The following is a 19,869-nucleotide window of genomic DNA, read 5'->3' as shown; positions in this document are numbered from 1 at the left end:
CTTATTGAGTAAACCTTTGAATTTAAGCCCCTGCTTTCAGCTATGGCTTGCAATTTATATTAAAGCTAATACACTTATATAAACATATAGTTTTATTTTATAACTAATATGAACACTATCTCTTCATAGACATACATTTTCCACTTTATCTGTTAGTTCTAAACCAGCACACACTTGGTTAAAGACGTAAAAGGGTGTGTGTGAGAACTGAAAGTTTTGCTCTAATGTCACATGATGCCTTATTAACAAGCTTTGCAAACATATACCAGAGCAGCTCATTCTCTTTGCATTTGAAATGCAAATAGAGTTGTTGGCTTAAGATATGGGGGACTCTAATGCGGACAGAAGTTTTCTACCTATGAAGGAAACATAATAAATATCAGTAAAAGGTCAGCTGTTAAGTTTCAAAACTCTTTACGTGCTTTTTACATTTTGTGAAATAAATCTTCAACTGAGAAATAAATGAAGATAGACGCTATTCTGAGACCAATTGCAACACCTCAGACAGGCGGAGGCGACACGTTTAATCTTTTTCAGCGCTACAGGTAAAAGCGTTCCTCCTACTCATTACGTTGAATATCACGATCAAACACAGTAAAGTGTTCAACGTAATTTTTTTTCATATTTTGTTTCACATGGTTTAAGTTTTCTTTTTTTTCTTAATGTATCTCTTAATAGTCGATACTTGAAAATACAGAATATCCGTATGCCAATGCATCCGTTAAAATCTTTTGTACCAGCATAGAGTAAAAGTGTACGTGGTCAAGAATCGAAGAGGTTGTTTTTTACTACATAAACATTTAGAGTGATCAAATAGTTTCGTGTGTGGTGAAAGCTTCTGAAAGATTTTTAAAACTATGAAAAAGGTTATATACCGCATAGGGAAGAAGGATATGTGCAGTTTCTATCCTGGAGAGGGCGACCAGATGACCAATTGAATGCTTATCCGTCTAGGATCCACTGTCCTGTTTATTGACGGTTACTTCCATAAAAATGTCCTACAAATGTTTGAGAAAATTGTCCTAAAAGTGTGAGAGTTACATGACTGTCATTTCCACGCTTAAAAGGAAAAGGCATTAGAAACTGGTTTTGCTAAAAAATTAAACTGAAGCGAAAATGCTTTTAAATATATATTGAAACTATGTTAGTAAAGAAATCTGAAAACGGTTATCTCACACGCCTTTAATTTTCTGAACAAAATTAATTAATTTTAATGGACCAGTCTTTAACGACGTGGAATTCATGATCTCATCTGTATGCAAGACTGTGTTAAGCTGTGACGTGGTTCAACATTTTGTGTATATGAAACATTATAACCTTGTAAATGTTTTAAAGCATTTGTAAAAGTAAATCCTGAAGTTGTGAATAAGGAAGAAACAGCAAGGTTGAAGACACCATGGCCAGATTATATGAAAAATTATTCTACTGTAACTGTTGCACCAAAATATTTCAGCCAAGCCCATGTGCCTTCCATGCAACGTGACAGAGTACCAGAAATTCCATATGAAAAGTTTCCTGTGTTTTTATTCAGTCCCCTGTTAATGATAAGGTGAACAGTAATTTTTAGATATTATCAGGAATTACAGTATATGGGACATCAAGGTAACATGCTAGAGTTAAAGTACTATAAATATTTTAATATCTGTTTTGATGACTTCATGTTTTGATAACTACACTATATATTCTTTTATCAAATGTTTAAAAATTCTGTTGTATTTGTAAAAATACAATTTGTACAGTTTGTGTCAGATTTAGAGAAACACTAATGTAGGTGTAGCTAGTCTCTATATGGTATTGTAACGCATACGGCCTCCATTGCTTGCGAGGGCTGTCTTACCAGAGCGGTGACGTCACCGCCCTTCCCTGTGAATAGCAGGAACCGCTGCCGCTGGGCTATCGGGAGATTTCCCTTTGGCTCAAGAGGCTGGGTCCCTGTTGAGTGATGCCGGAGGCCTGGGTTTGAGTCCCTGACGGTGGGGGGCTGACCTGATGCGGCAGCAGCAAGGGTGCCCATGTGAACCCTGTAGCGTTACAGTATTATGGCCATCATAGTAAAACTATCTGTAAAGTCTTTGGCCCTCAACAATATAAGAAGGATGTGATTGTTCCTTGGAAGTGTCTTCACCTTATGTAAGTGACTTAGGGCCCTATTATGTCTGCTGTCTAGTCCCATGGTTCTCAAACTATGGTACATGTACCACTTGTGGTACTCGGAGCGCCCCCAGGTGGTACACCAGATGACCCTGGAAATTTGTTGTGTGCACTGAAAAATTGGGACGGGTTTTCATATTTTCTATTTTAATAAAATAATTTGTGTCAAATACGCAGCCTACGTACTACGATACATTGTACGCTAATACTTGAGTGGACACAAGAGCTACGAATGTAATGTGTGCTACGAATGTGTGCTATGAGTGTAAGTGACCAATTGTATTTTAAAAAAGCAAAGAGAGGTAGGAGAATGTGCGTGATTTTGGAACAATGCCGATCTTGTAAGCACAGGAAAGCGTGATAGATAACAGAAAAATATTTAAGGACTGTTCTAAGTTAATTTGAGAAAAATACAACAAGCGTCTCTGTGTTTTGCTCCCATGCGCATTAACTAAAAACTTATTTTAACTTCTGAGATGGACTTCTGAAACAGGGAAAAATGCAAGCTTGCAGATTGCTTGCAGATTGCTAAAGCAGGTAAGCCCCACACTACTTGTGAAGAACTTTGTTCAACGTTGGCAAAAGAGCTGACACGTATTATGTGTGGAGAAAAAGCTGCGAAGCTGCGAAGATCGACACAGTCAATCGTAGAATTATTGATATGGCGGATGATGTCAAAAGTATGCTGATAGAGCGCGTTAAGATGAGCAGATGCTTTTCACTGCAATTAGATAAGTCTGTAGATGCCTTTGATTTGGCCAATTTTCTCGTATACGTTAGATACGAGTTTGAGGGTATGTCCCATGAGGACTTTCTGTTCTGTAAGCCCCTATCAACAGGAAAGCACATATTTCAGCTCCTGAATGAATGTATCAAAGAGAATGGCATCGACTGAATAAAATGCGTCGGAGTTTGTACAGACGGTGCTAGAGCGATGACAAGCCGACACAGCTGTATATTTGCACGGATTATAGTGATTGCTCCAGATATGAAGTAGATGCACTGCAGCATCCAAGGCGAGGCCTTGGCCGTCAAGAAAATGCCTGAGGATTTAAAATCTGTTAGACTCTGTTGTGAGTTGTATCAAAGCTCGACCAATGAATTCACATCTGCTTTGCTTGACTAAACAGGCTCACCCATCTCACTGAAATGGTGCTTTTTATTGTTTATTTTTAAGTGTTGGTGTTCCTGTTGTCATTCTGTAAAGCGCTTCGAGAAGCCACCTTTAAAGGCGCTATATCAAATAAAGTTTTTTTATTACTATATTTATTATATGTGTGTGTGTGCGCACACGCTCATGTTGGTCATTGAGATTTTCTGTGGTTTTATGAGAAGATGACTTGTAGGTGGTACTAGGATGCTTTGGTTTGATCAGGGGTGGTACTTGGTCAAAAAAGTTTGAGAACCGCTGGTCTATTCTAAAGGAGGCTACACTTTTTAAATGTCAAAACCTCACAAGCATGCCAATAAAATTTTGAAACCTTGTTTCAGTGATCAATTGCAAAAGTTGAGGTTGCTAAACAAAAATATATTTCAATATTTTAAAAATATTAACACGCAGAGCATAGAAGAGAAATGCACAATGCCACATACTCAAAGTAGTACACTTTCTCATGAGTAGAGCTTTAGTGCTGTAGCAGAAGTACTCAGCCATTACTGATGGTTACATTCAATCATTCATTCTGTCTTTATAAAGCTTTGCTTTTGCAACACTGTTGCAAAGTGCTTTACTGAAAAAAAAACACGTTGAGTGAAAGACAAAATGAATAATTAAATTTATATTGGTGTTATACTGTGTGTTTAGTACTGTGTTCAATAATATCTGAATTCCCTGATCATTTAGTGATCTTTGGTATTTGTGTAAGGTGTTTGTATGGGATCTATATGACTGGTAAAGGTCATATAGTTTGTTGGGGTCGTAAAGTGTATTGGTTTGGTCTTTTGATGTATATTGGATCTACTTATGACTTGTTATGATCTTGTTGTGGCCTGACAGTACATTCACAAAAAATGTCCAGAGTGGAGGTACAAATGTGCCTTCTCAAAGAGTACTCACTGCCACTCACTTACCGACTGCAGCTATATCACTCTGCAACTTACAACTGGCAACCCATTGAAACCAAGCAGTTGTGAGCCTGGTCAGTACCTGGATAGGAGACCTCCTGGGAAATATTAAGGTTTCTGCTGGAAGAGGTGTTAGTGGGGCCAGCAGGGGGTGCTCACCCTGCGGTCCATGTGGATCCTAATTCCCCACTATGAATTGGCTTCATTACTCTGCTCTCCTCCCCACTGATAGCTGATGTATGGTGAGCGTTTTGGCGCACTATGGCTGCCGTTGCATCATCCAGGGGGATGCTGCACATTGGTGGTGGTGGAAGGAATTACCCCATTACCTGTAAAGCACTTTGAGTGGAGTGTCCAGAAAAGTGCTATATAAGTGTAAGCAATTATTATTATTATTGTTGATTTACAAACCCAACCCTTGATAGATCTGGAGTAGATCACGCCATTTTTTTGCTGTCCTCGGTGTCATTGCTACACCTGTGTGAGTTGTGTGAGCGGTATGTGTTGCAGAGTGGACTGGCTATATACTGTATATGAGGATTTCCCTAATTAGTGGTGAAGTCTGCCAGTGTACCTCTTCATGCAATGAGATCTCTGCAGAGCAGCACATTTCCGTGGATCTGGAAGTAGCAGATCTTCATGTGAAATTGTAGAGAATTTCTTTGCTGTGATATTGGGATTGTGTAATAGGAACATAACCTAAAGGCTGCACAGTTCATTTTGCTTGTATAATTGAAACCAGTGTTTGTGCTTCATTGGTTTTTGAGATGTTAGAGATTAACTTTTAAGAGAGTAATATTCTACCCCCACCTAACTTTATAGTTAAACTGAAGTGAAGGAGAAAATCTGATTGCAGGGATGCATATTTCATCCTATGGTATTTGTAGAATTATTAATAACCCCTGAGTAGTTAGAGCAAATTTAGCAGTCTTTTATCTAGTTTCTTTTTTATTTTTTACTTTACTTTGAAGAGGCATGGTACTGTTTCACTGTTGTATTTTTTCTTCACACAAAATACCATATTAGTAGGTCATCTTCTCCATTTGAAGAGAAGCTGTTTTCATTTTTATTAGTTTTTTTGGGTGCACATCCATGAGATTGAAAATACCACTAAAAAATACGAAAAAGTCATCATCAACATCCAGATCACTAAATTAAAATCTCTAAAGTTTATTTAAAATGTTGAATTTTCTTTATCATTACTGAAATGGTTTAAATTATTATTTTTGAAAAAGTGAGATTTGTAGTGAGATTTGATCGTTTTTACAAAGTGTGCCTTGGGTGGAAAAAGGTTGGAATTGTTGACTTAATAGTACACTGGAGCTGTTTGTGTTGCACAGACAAACAGATACTATGGTGAATCAAGGTTAACTATTAAACTGCTAGTATTATTGTTTTCATGTGCTAATCATATGCTAGCAACAAATAATTGGTCAAACATATGTACTTACATTATACTTTACATACAAACATACACTCATCATTTGAACGCAGAATGCGTTGCCTGTAATGCAGCATAGTACATTATGTGATTCACTGGCCAAAGATCGAGGTGGTGTGTTAGATGGTAGTGAAACGATTGTGTCATTGAATGTTTCTCTGCGTTGATCACCTTTAAATCCACTCAATATAAATTGTGGTAGTTGGCAAAAAAAATAACAGAAGCATAATGTCTCTGAACATCATAAACAATAATAATTTAGGAATATAAATATATTATACATACTGTATATGGCTGGGTAGTGGTAGATAAAATAGAAAAATACACAAAATGTTGATGTGCTCTTTCTGACTAAATTACGTTTATATACTTTATAAAAAGCTATAATATTTTAACCTTTTTTATGAATACTTGCTGTCGTTATTGCAGTACAAAAGTTACATTAGCTAGCCAATATGATAAAGAAATAAATGATTATTTTGTTTATTTCTCTTGCACATTTATTTGAACATTTCCATCGATTGTACAAGCACTTGGAAACTGTCCAATCCCAAGTTCATCAGTCATTTTCTTTTACGCTGCGGGCATTCTCCCGGTCTGGCGCCAGTCTGTGTCTTCTAGGATATAATGCCAGCGATTTTTTGTTAAATTTGGGTTTCCAGTAACGCCGCAGCAAACTCTTGTTTTTATGTCCACTATAACAGACAATCTCCTTTGCTTTTAACCAAGCGTTTAATAATTTCCTAAAATGAAAATGATTTACTTTATTTCCCTCATGGGATCAATAAAAGTATCTATCATCTATCTAAACTATGGGACAGAATTCTGGGGTCTCCCTATACCAGAGATTATGGTAGGGCTTCAGAATGGTGATTCTGGTGAATGGTGAATGGGGAAAAAAGACGTGTTGATCTGATATACATACTGTACAAGGAAGAGGATTTCTTTCAATTCGAAACATGTATTTTAAAAGTTTAATTAAGAAGTAAAAACCTTACAGCGTACATAGATTTCTAAACTGATCAGGAGGAAGAAAAATCACCTGTGTTTCGTGCATAAAAAGTGGTTATTAACTATCGAAACCTGTTTTATTTATTTTATTTTTATTTAGATTAAGAGTTCCCGTCACCCCCATTCCCATTTATATCACAAACCCGTGTTTAATTAAATGTCTTTTAACGGAAATCGTTATCTTTGTCTTCTGCATAATAATGTTCACCACTCTGTCCAGCAAATTAATAATAAACTTTATTTTATATAGCATTTTAAATGAATAAGTAATTAGATTGCTCATAAACCTAATCAATTAATTCTACATAAACACAGCGTAATTGCTCTCTGAAAATGCTTTTTCTTTTTATTTAGTCTCAGATTTCAACTATAGATCGTACACTAATTACTAGCAGTAAATACTAATGTTTTTCTCCCTCTAACCACAAAAATATTAAAAATAATGTATTGTAGCTGGGATGAACTTTTTTTCGAACGTGTTAAAGATGGCGACAATTCAGGCACCCAGAGATGGGGAGGCGTCTTTCTGCCTCCATAACTAAAATGCCAAATAGGAGTAGTTTTTAATTCAGTTTGAATTATAACCGTATGTACTGTCTTCGTATTTGGTAAAAGGGCTTTACGGAGACAAAATGTAGATAGATAGATAATACTTTATTAATCCCGTAGGGAAATTGATGATGTATTTACATTGGGTTGCTATAAGTGGAGCACTAATAAGCCCAAAGCTCTACTTATTATTTTACAAAAGAATGCACCTGACAAGCTGTATGGTATGCTTCTCAAAGCGCTTTACAGGATAACAATAACAACAACAATTTACAAGTTCTGGGAGGAAAAATATGATCAATATTAATAATAATAATGAAAATAATAAACTTTATTTTATATAGCGCCTTTAAAGGTGGCTCCTCAAAGCGCTTTACAGGATAACAACCGATGAAACAACATTGGTTGGGGGTTGAAAATACCTGTGTAACCGGTTTGTTCACAATGTACTGTAGACACAGAGTGTTACACCAAGGCATTAGCATGTTAAAGCGATTCCATTGAGGAGCCGGGCGCAATAATTGTTTTGTTCCTTGATACAGTATCTGATCTGCAAGGCCATTTGAAACAAAACAAAAACTAAAAAAAAGATATAATCTACAGACCTTTACAACATAAACATATCTTAAAACATTTACATATATTGTTAAATTATTACTTTAGATATATACTTTAGGTTACTGAAACAGCCAGTTAATAAAATCGTTGCAATTTTGTTCTTGTTTGGAGGTGGGGATATTCTGACAACAATTGATTTAAAGACAATCTGTCAAAGTGCAATGAAACAATAATTACGCTGGGTCAACGTTCCGAGGTCAAATTCTTCCGCGACAGGGGTACCTTTAAAGCGCAGACAACGGCACCCAAACATTTTGGCGCGCCCTCTCTTTAAAGCCCTGGCCAAATACGAAGACAGTACGTACAGTTATAATTCAAACTGAATTAAAAACTACTCCTGCAGAGAGTGATGAAAACCGTGCAGCGTCAGGCGAATGCACATTAATATGTTGGGCTTTTGGGTTCGGGTGGATTTGTGCCCTACAGTTCAACCTGCGGTACAGCTGTGAACTGTACATACAGTATGAACATGTGTTATTTTGAAATATAAAAAAATGTCATATACTTTAGGAGAAATTGAATATTGGTGTGTATTTTTTCTTTAAAATACCAATAACAGCAACATACAGTTTACATAAATGTTTATGTTTCTAAATTAATATAGTTTATGACCTTTATGACCTTCGTTATGCTCCTCTGCGTTTTATTCTTAGCTACTAAAATTTCCCTTTAGTGGTAAAATTCCATAAAAATATTCAATACTAAGCGGATTAAAATGTGCACAGTAAAGAGATTAAATTATTAAATCTTTTCACTAATGAACAATACACCACATTATCTTCCATGTCGCATTAACATTGGAATGTTTTTTTTTTACAAGTGTCAAAAGAAGCGATACACAACCCGTCTCCTCTATAACTGTTCAGTTTACAGAGAAATTCCGCCAGAGCCTCACAACATTGTCCAATAATACTCTTCTCGCGTCTAATTTTTAGTTAAGCAGGATTTGAGCTACAGACCATAACAGACCAAAAAACAGAATCCACCCGCGATTCGGTTGTTAACAAAACGTGTTTACAAAGAAAGTGAAATACAGTAATACTACCAGCTATATAGATACATAGATTTGGAAATTTAGATCCTTAAATGAATATCATGATTAATTTATTTAGATACGTGCTTACATATTCTCAATTATAAAACAGATAATTCCGGTCCTGGAATCTGACTGGTTGACACCTTTCTGAAGCGGTACCATAATCTCTGGTATACGGACGCCCCTGAAATTTGACTTGTTACTGTGTGATAAATTTTAAAGACGTAGATAAAAAAGTTTGGATTCTCATGTATCTGGTACAAGTATCTTTTAAAACAGTCTTGGTTGTGCTCTTGAGGATCCTTGTGATATTTTGAGCTCTGGTTGAATGATAAGTGTCGTAATTTAAATAATTTTCGTTGTTAGAAATTATGAACGCTCTGTTAAAAGCAAGGGAGTTTTTGTGTCTGTTATACTAAAAGAAAATGCCCGACGAACTAAGGATTGGACAGTTTTTCAGTGCTTGTACAATCGATGGAAATGTTCAAATAAATGTGCTAAAGAAATAAACAAAAAAAAGTAATGTATTCCTTTATCATATTGGCTAGCTAATGTCCTGTCCTTGTTAGTTAGATCAATGGAATGCTGTGTTGTTACTTTTTGTCGATGAAAAAATAAAGTCTTTTCATTTAAAATGACAAATAATTTGGACCAGCGTAATACTTTGAGTTTACAGCTTGTCCAAGGTCATTCATTATTAATAATATGAGTAATATCTTCGGTAAAGGCTTTGATGCATAAAATATTTCTGCATACTTAAAATATTTATGATAAAGTTAGGTTGTGTACTTTTGCCCAACTGAGCAATCTTGCTTTTATAAAATATACCAACTTTCTAATGACTGATGATTAACATGCTGTAATACACAGTTTAAATTTAAAAGCTCAAATGCTGTACATGAGAGTTTAAGCTTTATTGGCTCCTCCTGGCGGTTTTACAAGGTGATTCCGGATACTTTCCGGTATGACGTCAAATGACACGATACACCGCGTGATACTGCGTGATACTGCGTTTTGATGCGACACGCCCACCGGGGTATACTGCGAAATACCCCACCCATTTTGAATGGCTGCATCTGTATGCAAAACACCTGACCATATAAAGCAGAATAACACAAACTTGTTGGGTTCAACCACTCTTTAATTTGTGAAATTCTTTCTGTATTTTCGGTTTTTAGTCAGATAAGAATAAACTACATATGAAATTCTTTTGACTGGAGATGTTCTGTTCTTAATTGCTTTATCACCATAGCATGCATTATACTACATTTTTAATGTATCAGTTGAAGTGTTCTGAAGTTCCTTAAAACATAAAAATGTAACATAATACTGTATAGCAAGATGGGCAACTGATTCTTTTAATTTTGTAAAGAAAATCCAAAATAAGAAACACTGTGGCCCCGCCTAAATTAGACATTGTATGACTTTAAAATCCATTACAAAACGTGTGTTTTTATTTCTCATGATCATCTTAGAATCTTTGTGTATGCTGTAAGTCTTTTTTTTACCTTTTAATTAAACTTTTAAACACAAACACTTTAATTTTGTAAACACAACACGCTTTTCGGACAAAAATCATATTCTCCCCTCTTCCTGTGGTGTGAAGCAGATAGGCAGGTTTTTTAGGTCTTTTAGGTTATTCATTCAAATTAACCTTTCCAGGATGCTCTGAAAGAGCACAGGAGGGGTTGTTTTGTGCCAGCCAACTAGTGCATTATCACCTCACAGTTGGGTGGAAGGGAAACTGGGTGTGGGGTTTTATTTCACTCTCCAACAATACACATTCCCAATAGTCACTGATGCAGCTTTAGTAATTCCTGGTTTTAAGAGGACAATGTGATATTTTTTGTGTTTACATTGTTGTGTTGGCAAAATCATTTTAACTTATAGCATTCACAAAGATTCTAAGCTGATCATGAGGAAGAAAATTCACCCGCTTTTAGTGCATAATAAGTGGTGTTTAACTATCTAAAACCGGTTTTATAGCTTTTAAAGTCATACAATGTCTAAATTAGACATGTAATGTTTTCTTTTTTTATTTTTTTTAAAGTTTTTAAAAATCAGTTCCCCACTTTCACTTTGCTGTGACTATTGTGGGGATGTGGCATATTTGGGGTCTTGTTCAGGGTCTTTGATCTGTTTTGTGGAGCCAATATTTTTTTCTTGGTTAATGCGTGCACTTGGGGTCGTCTTAGTTTTTAGTGGTTCTTTGTATTATGGATATTACGGTTTGTATTACAGGTAATTGTGGTGCCTCTCATGGTTTAGAGGATTTTACTCTGCGCCCAACTTTGGAGCAGTTTGAAAAATGTTGTAAGGCAGATATTTTATCGATAGTGGGGTTTAGTCTCTCAGTTTACTGAAGACGTATCAGATGTTAAATTAGGGGTGGGAGACAACTTCATTCAAAAGGGTGCAGTGTGTTAACCCAAACTCTGCTAACAGCGTTAAATGAAAGCTACAGGACAGTCAGACAGATTTTAAATTCTTTAAACAAAATTAACTGTTAAAATCAGCTACTTTGCAAGCAGTTCATGACTTCTCTCATGCAAATGCATAAAAGGTTTATTTTTTATAATTTCGAAACTTGTACGATATGCCTCAGGGACTCATTCATAGTATAATGAAAACAAACCCTCTGCTGGATTACGTCCACACGCGAATCCCATGAAGTCAGATCCACAGATATACCAAAACAGTAGCGTACACGTCAATGAAATGCGGTTTGATCATATACCATAGAAATATACTGTATATACAGTATGATACCATATGGTTTTAAAGCCACTACAGTATAGTACAGTATGTGTGAAATGTTTTTAATAATCAAAATTTAAAGTGAATTTGCTGATTTCTCATTGCTGAAATTTATATTAAGACAAAATAAAGATTTTCTTAATGCGGATGTTAAACTGAAAGAGGCACAAAACAAGCTATAATAATAAACTATTTGTATATATCCTGCTAAGTAAAACATATAGTCAAAATAATTGCTCTAAAGGTTAATTTCAGGTTGAAAAGACAAGACTCATTTTGCCTCCTCTATAATTCTTCAGCTTACAGCTCGTTCTAGGTCATTTGTTATTAATATTATTAATAATATATTCTGGATTGCATTTAAATTGGAACATTTTTACAATTATAAGAAGCAATACATGCCTGTGCCTCCGCTATAACACTTCAGCTTACAGACAAATTCACCCAGAGCCACACAACATTGTCCATGCACTTCTTGTGTCTACTTTCCAGGGAGTAACCCTATAACAAAAAGGTACAGCGCATTGGTCCTTGATTATGGTTAAACAGTACATACAATGTCTGGTGGAGTTTCAACGTTCACTTGATGTCCCATCAGGGTTTGGTACCAATAAACAAGGGGAACTCCTCAGACCTGCTTGTTTGAACTAAACAATGCTCTAGCAAATAATGTACAGTATATCGCCTTCCGCAATGCTTCTAGTTCAGCAGGATTTACGCAATAACCACATTGTTTAAGTGAGGTGGCATTATCCACGTCTATATCGCTGTATGGCACAGGTTTGAGTTGGGGTGTCTGTTAATAAAACAGAGTGCCTTCCAATAATTGTAACTACGTTTTCTTTTTTCCACTTCAGCTAAATGAGGTGAATAGAAAGTCAAATCAGTCAGGATCTCTAAACGAGAGCTTTGGTCTAAAATGTTTCATGTAACAAGGGAGTAAGTCACTGGCTCACTTAAAGGTGTAACATGTCGGTCTTCACTGTCATGGTATGGTTTCAGCATATTGATAAGCTGTTTTCTAGTTACTGACAACTCTTTTATTTAACTTAAAGAATTCCGTGAAGAAATCCTTAATCACGAAACCATCTCTTATAATAATTCATCCAAATACACACATTCACGCTGGAGTTAATTTTGCCAGAAACAACCTCCCAGTGAGTCTTTGGACTGCACAGTACTGTACAGTACAATATATGGTTTAAAGTTTTAAATTTAAAGTGACACTGTTTGTTGATTACTGTTTGCTGAAATTTGGATTAAGACAAAATATAGATTGTTCAATCCAGATGTAAACCTGAAAGAGGGTCATGTCTTTCACAACAAGCTATAATAATAAACTATATATATTCGGCTATGTAAGAAACAAACAAAATGTAACACTATGATCGGGCTTTGAACCACCTGGGTGCAGCAAGCTACAGATGCAGCCATTGAAAATGCACGGTAAAACATCTACAGCCTACCACGTACATGAATGGCTGGTCAAAACGATTACCCAGCCTAACTGGGGCGTTTATAATATTGTGGCATTATTATATAGGATGGACACAGTGACTCAGGCACTTGTTGAATGAAAAACGGTGCTTTATTTTTCAGTACAGCTGAGTATCACAGACACACATTTAGATTTATTTTTCATATATAAGATATAATGATGTGTTCCTGCTTAGACATTGCACGACTTTAAAAGCTATAAAAACAAGTTTAAATAGTTAATAACCACTTTTTATGCGTGAAACAGGGGTGATTTTTCTTCCTCCTGATCAGCTTAGAAATCTGTGTACACTGTAAGGTTTTTACTTCTTAATTAAATGTTTAAAATACATGTTTCGAATAGAAAAAATCATATTCTATTGTCTTCCTGGTATATAGAACAGATCAGCAGGTCTTTTTTTCCCCAATCAGAGGCTCACCACAATTCACACTCAACCACATCACAGATCTGCCACACACATACGCCTCAGGACGGTGATGTCACTGCCTTTCATATAAATCCTTTCATATGGAAACATTTTGACACTGTGCTTAACAATCTTAGGAAGATCACAAAACAAGCCTGTTAGCCTGGTTTTTGCCTAAAAAAATCACGCCAGAGAAAGTGAAGTAGCATTAACTAGCAAAGGTGTTTTGCAGATGTAGGCATAGTACGTAATTCAGGCTTTATGGACTCTAATAATTAATAACCCTAATTAATTGAATCCCAGGTGTGAGTTCATAAAGCCTGAATTACTTACTATGCCTAGGTCTGTGAAACACCTGATCATCTACTCTAAAGATTTCAGTGCTTTGTGTATATTCTAATCGCAGTGTGGGCAGGGTGTGTGGGGACAGGTTTGGTTAAAATTGCATTGGGGATCTGCGTTCTTCACACCTCAAACATTTTCTCTGAAAGCGTTTTCTTCCCTGTTTAGCTGATCTTTTGCTGCCTACGCATGCTTACACAGCTCCTTACACAGGTAAATTAGCATACTTGACTGAAAAAGCTTTAGAGAACTTTTTTCACTTGAGTGTATGGAGGAGTGTCAGGTGTCAATGAGAGTAGACCCCCCCCCCCCCTTAGGCTGGGCAAATGATTTTTTTTTAATTTTTAAAAAAGAAATAAAAAATTAGATATAATTATATAAACATTTACTGCAATACATTAACTATGGTGGGTAGCCGCATCAGCCTGCAATGTTTCGGCTGAGAATCCTTCTTCAGTTCTTCAGGTGTGAGGGTCTTCAGCTCAAAATGAAACGCTTGGAGTTTGTAATGTAGGGGGCTCTGAATGAGTTAAACTTTAATGCAGGAAAAATGTATTTCCCAGAAACAATACTGATTCTTATGGAAACCCGTTTCTGCCAGGGAGTAAAAAAAAAATGCACTATGGTATTCTCTCCGATGCAGTGCAGTTAAAAAAATCTCTCTGATGCTGTTTCTATATTAATATTGTTTATGACCATCAGACACTTTATGCTCCTTTTCTTTTTTCCAATGGATTGAACAGTGTTGTAACAGAAAGAATAAGTTCTGGATCCCGAGATGAAGTTAAACAGATGAGTTTATTGCATGCAGGGAACAATAAAACCAAAGTCCTGTTCCCGCAAGGAACAGCAAAACCGAAGTATTGTTCAAACTGCCGGTACAAACTTTTAGTGTATATAGAATTTTCCTGCCGCTTCTGACATAGCTCAGTACTATGGTAAGGGGGGGGGTCATAGTGTTTGGCCAGTTTATATACCCTGGCCAAATGGTCAGTTAAATTACCTTCCCTGGGGGTTTCCTAGCTGGCATTTGGAATCCTTATCAGTTATCCCCTTTTCCTACCATAAACTCCAGCCTGTTGCTTAGAATTCCAGTCCTCATGCAGAAAGGACTTAGTTAACCCCTTCTTCACATCTTGTATCTTTCTTCATTCCCCCCTTATAAAATATGGGCATACGTCAGTGCAGCCTATTTTTTACACAAACAATGTCAGGGCAGATCTTTCCTTTCTAGGTGAACAGGCATGCATTGCCATAACATTGTGCATTCCACACTTATAACAAGATGTGATTAATGTCTTTGTGCAACTGATAGTTACAATTATACATTTAAACAATACTAATCCTACAAATAAAAACTTTAATAAAGTTCCACCCAAGGCCCCAAACACAGACTTTAACCAAGACCCAATTCCCCAGTTTTTGGAGTAATAGTCCTGATATTTCTGTCCCTCATTGTAAATGTGTTGGGCCAGATCTGAAATGTGCTCAGAATTATCAGGAATATATGTGCAGAATTCAGTGCCAATTACTGCACAAGTTCCTCCTTGGGCAGCCAGTACATAATCTAAGGCTAGTCGGTTCTGCATGGCTACTGTTCTGAGGGCTACCATCTCGTCATTAACAGTCTTCAGACTAGATGAGGTAGAATTTGCTAATTCCTCTAAAGTAGAGGCCATTTGAATTAATTCTCAATCTAGAAATTTCATGCTGGCCTGTGGAAATATTATACCTAAATAATACTCCCAATCAGCCAGTTTCCTTTGTGGTCTGTGGTTAGGTCCGAAGGGGCCGTGAGATTGAACACGGATATGAGGAACCACATATCCTAAATAACATGAGCCAGACCATTGGGCAGGCAACCATGGGTAGGCTCGCTTTCCACAAATGAAGTATGTTCCATTTGGCATTCCCCATGCCTCTGAAAATAAGAAGCTTATACCCAACTGTGGGGTGTGCTGATCCCATCTTGGAATTTGAATGGTAGAGGTTGATATATCTACAACGATGGTAAGGTTGCAACGACTCCATCCCACCATGTGCAATGCCATCAGTGTGCTGAAAACATGTTTCCCTCACATTCCTTATTTAGAGTAATGTATGGTGGTGTATGGCTTCTGTTATATTTAGGAGCATAAGAGCCTGTGAAGCTCGAGGGCTCTAAGCCTGTAGATATTGCAATGTTGTGCAGGTTAAAATTATGTTATGGCAACCTCCATAGTTTGTCATATTAAAATCCCTATGTCATCTCTCCAAATGATCATGCCTATGACCTCCTCGAGACGCCAAGGAATGGCCCCCGTAGGAAGTCCTCCCTGTACATATTTGGGTAATGCGGCACACACCCAGCAGGCACTTTGGTTAGTTTTCTTGGCTGTCAGATATGAGAGGCCTAAAAAGGAATTAACTCCATGTTCTCCTTTGTGGGAATGATGTTCATGAATCCCTGTGAAACATAGTCCTACAGAAACCATTAACATCATCAACAGTAATGATTTCATCCTGTGTCTGCAACTGGAGATGAGGCTCGTCAACAGTGCGAGGGGTGGATCCAGCGATCTTTCCCTTCTACTTGAACTGCAGAATCGGTCGTCAACAGGATCTGGTAGGGTCTGTCCCACCTTGGCTGAAGAACCTGTGAGGAAAATTTCCTGATCCACACCCACTCTCTTGGGATGAGGTCATGTCCTCCTTCAGGTGGCAGTCCCCACGCCTCCAGGACCTGCTCGCGGGCACCTTGGGTGGCTTCTGTCAGCAACTTGCAATACTGTAACAGAGAATCAGTTAGTATACTCAAGTCTACTCTGTCATGTCCTGGGGAGTCACTTAGTCTCATGGGGCTCCCCGTGATCACCTCAAATGGGCTCAGCCCCACATTTCAGTTTGTCCCCGCATGGATGCTATACAGTACCGCGGACAATGCATCCACCCAGGGGATTCCTCCCAGGTGGTACTTTGTCAATTCGTCTTTCAAAATTTGGTTCTCCCGTTCCACCATGCTGGAGGACTGCAGGTGATGAGGGAAATGCAGGTCCCATTTGATCCCCAGTAGGTCTGCCACCACCTGGCACACTTTTTCAGTAAAATGTGTGCCCTGGTCTGAGTCTATGTGACACGGGAGTCCCCATCGGGGAATTACTTCAGTTACAAGATATTTGGCAGTTGTCCGCACAGTCTCTTGTTTGACAGGGACAGCCTCCACCCATCTAGAAAACTGGTCCACCATCACCAGGAGGCCTGTCTTCCCTTTACAGGGTGGCATTTAACAATAGTCTATTTGCCAGTGTCTAAAGCCATCATCCAGGTGGATGCTGCACATCGGTGGTGGTGGAGGGGAGTCCCCATTACCTGTAAAGTGCTTTGAGTGGAGTGTCCAGAAAAGCGCTATATAAGTGTAAGGAATTATTATTATTATTAATTATTATGATTATTATTATTATTATGATTATTATTATTATTATCATTTTTATTATAAAGGGTCCCTCGGGTGCAGGACGTCGTAGATTAGGAGCCTGAACCGGTGGTGCTCCAGAGGCTTTCTGGCACTCTCCACAGCATCGCACCACATCAGCCGCGAAGGGTGCGAAGCCTGTCCCCACCCAGCTCTGAGCAAAGCGTTGAGTCATTTGGCTAATTCCTGGGTGCCCTGTGGAGTGTATTTGCTGTGCCAGGTAGGGCATTAGCTGCTTGGGGCAGGAGGGTCTGCTTGTTTGTTGGCACCTCCAGGTCCCATCCTTCTGCAGCCCCACATTGCGTTCCATCCAAGTCCGTTTCTCAGTCCTTGGGGTCTGGGCCTGGAGCTCGCTGAGCTGTTCCGCATAGAATGCCTGGATATTCACTGTGAAAACTGAAATAATCTGAAGAGGTCTTTCCATAAACCACTCCCTCCATTGCCCCCAGGGAGGCTCGACGTGCTGTCCAGTCTGCCAAATTATTGCCCCTGGCTTCGGGAGTGTTCTCTCTGCTGTGGCCCTTACATTTGATCACAACTACCTAATCAGCGTTCTTTACCGGAGTGCCAGCAGAGGTAAAAAAAATCCCTATTACTCCCTAACCTTCCAAAGTCATGGCATACTCCAAATGCATATCGTGAGTCTGTGTATATTGTGGTGGTCTTGCCTTTTTCCAATTTACAGGCTTCCACCAAAGCCTACCTCAAATCGCCCCCACATTGGATATCATGTTCCGTAGTCACAGCCCACCCAGCTTTTTTTTCCACAGTGGAATTTATGAATGAGGTTCCATGAAGAGGATGAGGTCTTCATTCCTGAGTGGTTGCTCAGCTAATTTGATGCCCTCATCCTCTCCCATTCTCCAAACATCACAGCTGTGTTCTAACAGATAGGCTCCTGAGGGGTCAGGTAACAACGTGGCTGGATTTAGAGCTCCTTTACGTTCAATAGCAATATTTGGAGCCTCTAACAAGACCTGCCACTTGCTCCATCGTACCGCATTAACCTGACTGACCCAATTCAGGGACATGAGGGTGTGTACCACATGTGGGCATCGACCAAGCAGTTGCTGATCTAGCACTGTGTTATTAACTGCCTGCACTGCTAGACAGACGACCTGAACGGCACGTAGACATGGTCCCCAGCCCCTTGCTACCTTGTCCAAGGATCCAGAGTAATACCCTACTGGGCGGTACCTACCCCAATCTTCCTGTGTTAGTACAGCTGTCCAAAATCTATTCTTTTCACTTACATAGAGGTAGAACGGTTGATCCGTCTGAGGAAACCCCAATGCAGAAGCCTGTAACAGAGCTTGATTTAAATAATTAAAAGCGTGTTCAGCTTCAAGGCTCCAAGTAATAGGATCAAGGGGCCTCCCTCCCCCTTTTAATAGGTCTGTGAGTGGTTTGGCCCTCTCAGAAAAAGCATCAACCCAATTTCTATTGAAATTGCACAGACCCAGAAATGATCGAAGCTCTCTCATAGTGTTGGGACTAGGGTGTATTCGGATTGCCTGGGCCCGATCTTCTGTCAATTCCCTCTTTCCCTGACTAATCTTCTGTCCCAAGTAAATTATGGTGTCTAGGCATAACTGTGCTTTGCCATAACTAGCCTTGTGCCCTTTTTTAACCAAATGGTTGAGAATAATTTGGAGGTCCTTCTTGTGGGTTTCCTCGTTGGGAGACGCGATTAAAATTCATCATCCACACATTAGATAACGACGAAGGACACCGGAGGCAACTCCCGGAGATGCCTCCGAAGTGCCATGTGATACACGGTGGGGCTGTTACAAAACCCGGTCCAAGTATATTGCCTTGAGCCAATAGTTTTTGTTTTACTGGTCGAACCCCTTCCTCTGCCTCTTTGTTGATTTTATATGGTTTTGTGTATGGTGGGGAATTCCCAGTAAATGTGGCGGGTTCCATATCCAGAAGCCCGCATTCGTCCTTATCCGTAGTCCAAATTGAATGGAATTATCTTTTAATTCCTGAAGCGCCCTCCAGGTTCGCTGCATTCCTAATTTCAGATGCGGCACTTCTCTAGCCCACCGGTCAATATCTTCCGGTTTTGGATTTGATCGTATTGGGGGGTCAGGGAAGGTAGGTGCGAGAGCGGACTCCCTCGACGAGGTGCTAGACAGAGTTAGAGTAGCGTTGTCATCACCAGCGCCAGCCCCTGCTACATCAAGTCCTTTCCCACTTCGGGTGAGAGTACAGATCTGCGGGCACCTTCCCTCTAATAGGGGAGACCCTGATCCGTCTTTATCACACTCATACCAAGTGTCATCCCAATCAGACCCCCCGTCTCCATATGGCCACTGTGGGAATTGATTCCAGTCTTTTTCGTTTCCTGCTTGTCTGTTCCCCTCTGGGAGAGCAGGATATAATTTAGTCACCGGCTGTAACACATTAACCAGTGCATTGCGACCAGGAACTAATTCTTCCTTTAGTTTCTGATTCTCCTGCACTGCCTCTTTTAGCTTTTTCTCTAGTTCCTCTTTTGCCGCAAATAAATTATCTTTCCTTTTATTTAACGCTTTTAGTT

General features: G+C 38.7%; 1 long non-coding RNA gene across 1 annotated transcript in view; it reads left to right on the top strand.

The window, feature by feature from the left end:
• Positions 1 to 261: 261 nt before the first annotated feature.
• LOC148677887 (uncharacterized) overlaps positions 262 to 19,869 on the top strand; it is a 35,206-nt gene continuing 15,598 nt past the window's right edge. Inside the window, exon 1 of the long non-coding RNA XR_015935730.1 lies at positions 262 to 545. This is a non-coding gene — a long non-coding RNA (uncharacterized LOC148677887). The remainder of the gene's footprint in view (positions 546 to 19,869) is intronic.

This window comes from Lepisosteus platostomus, chromosome 1, assembly GCF_059453375.1.
Source record: "Lepisosteus platostomus isolate fLepPlt1 chromosome 1, fLepPlt1.hap1, whole genome shotgun sequence".
NCBI classification, from domain to species: domain Eukaryota; kingdom Metazoa; phylum Chordata; class Actinopteri; order Semionotiformes; family Lepisosteidae; genus Lepisosteus; species Lepisosteus platostomus.
Note: the sequence above shows the minus strand (reverse complement) of the source record. Positions and strands in the feature narration are given on the sequence as shown.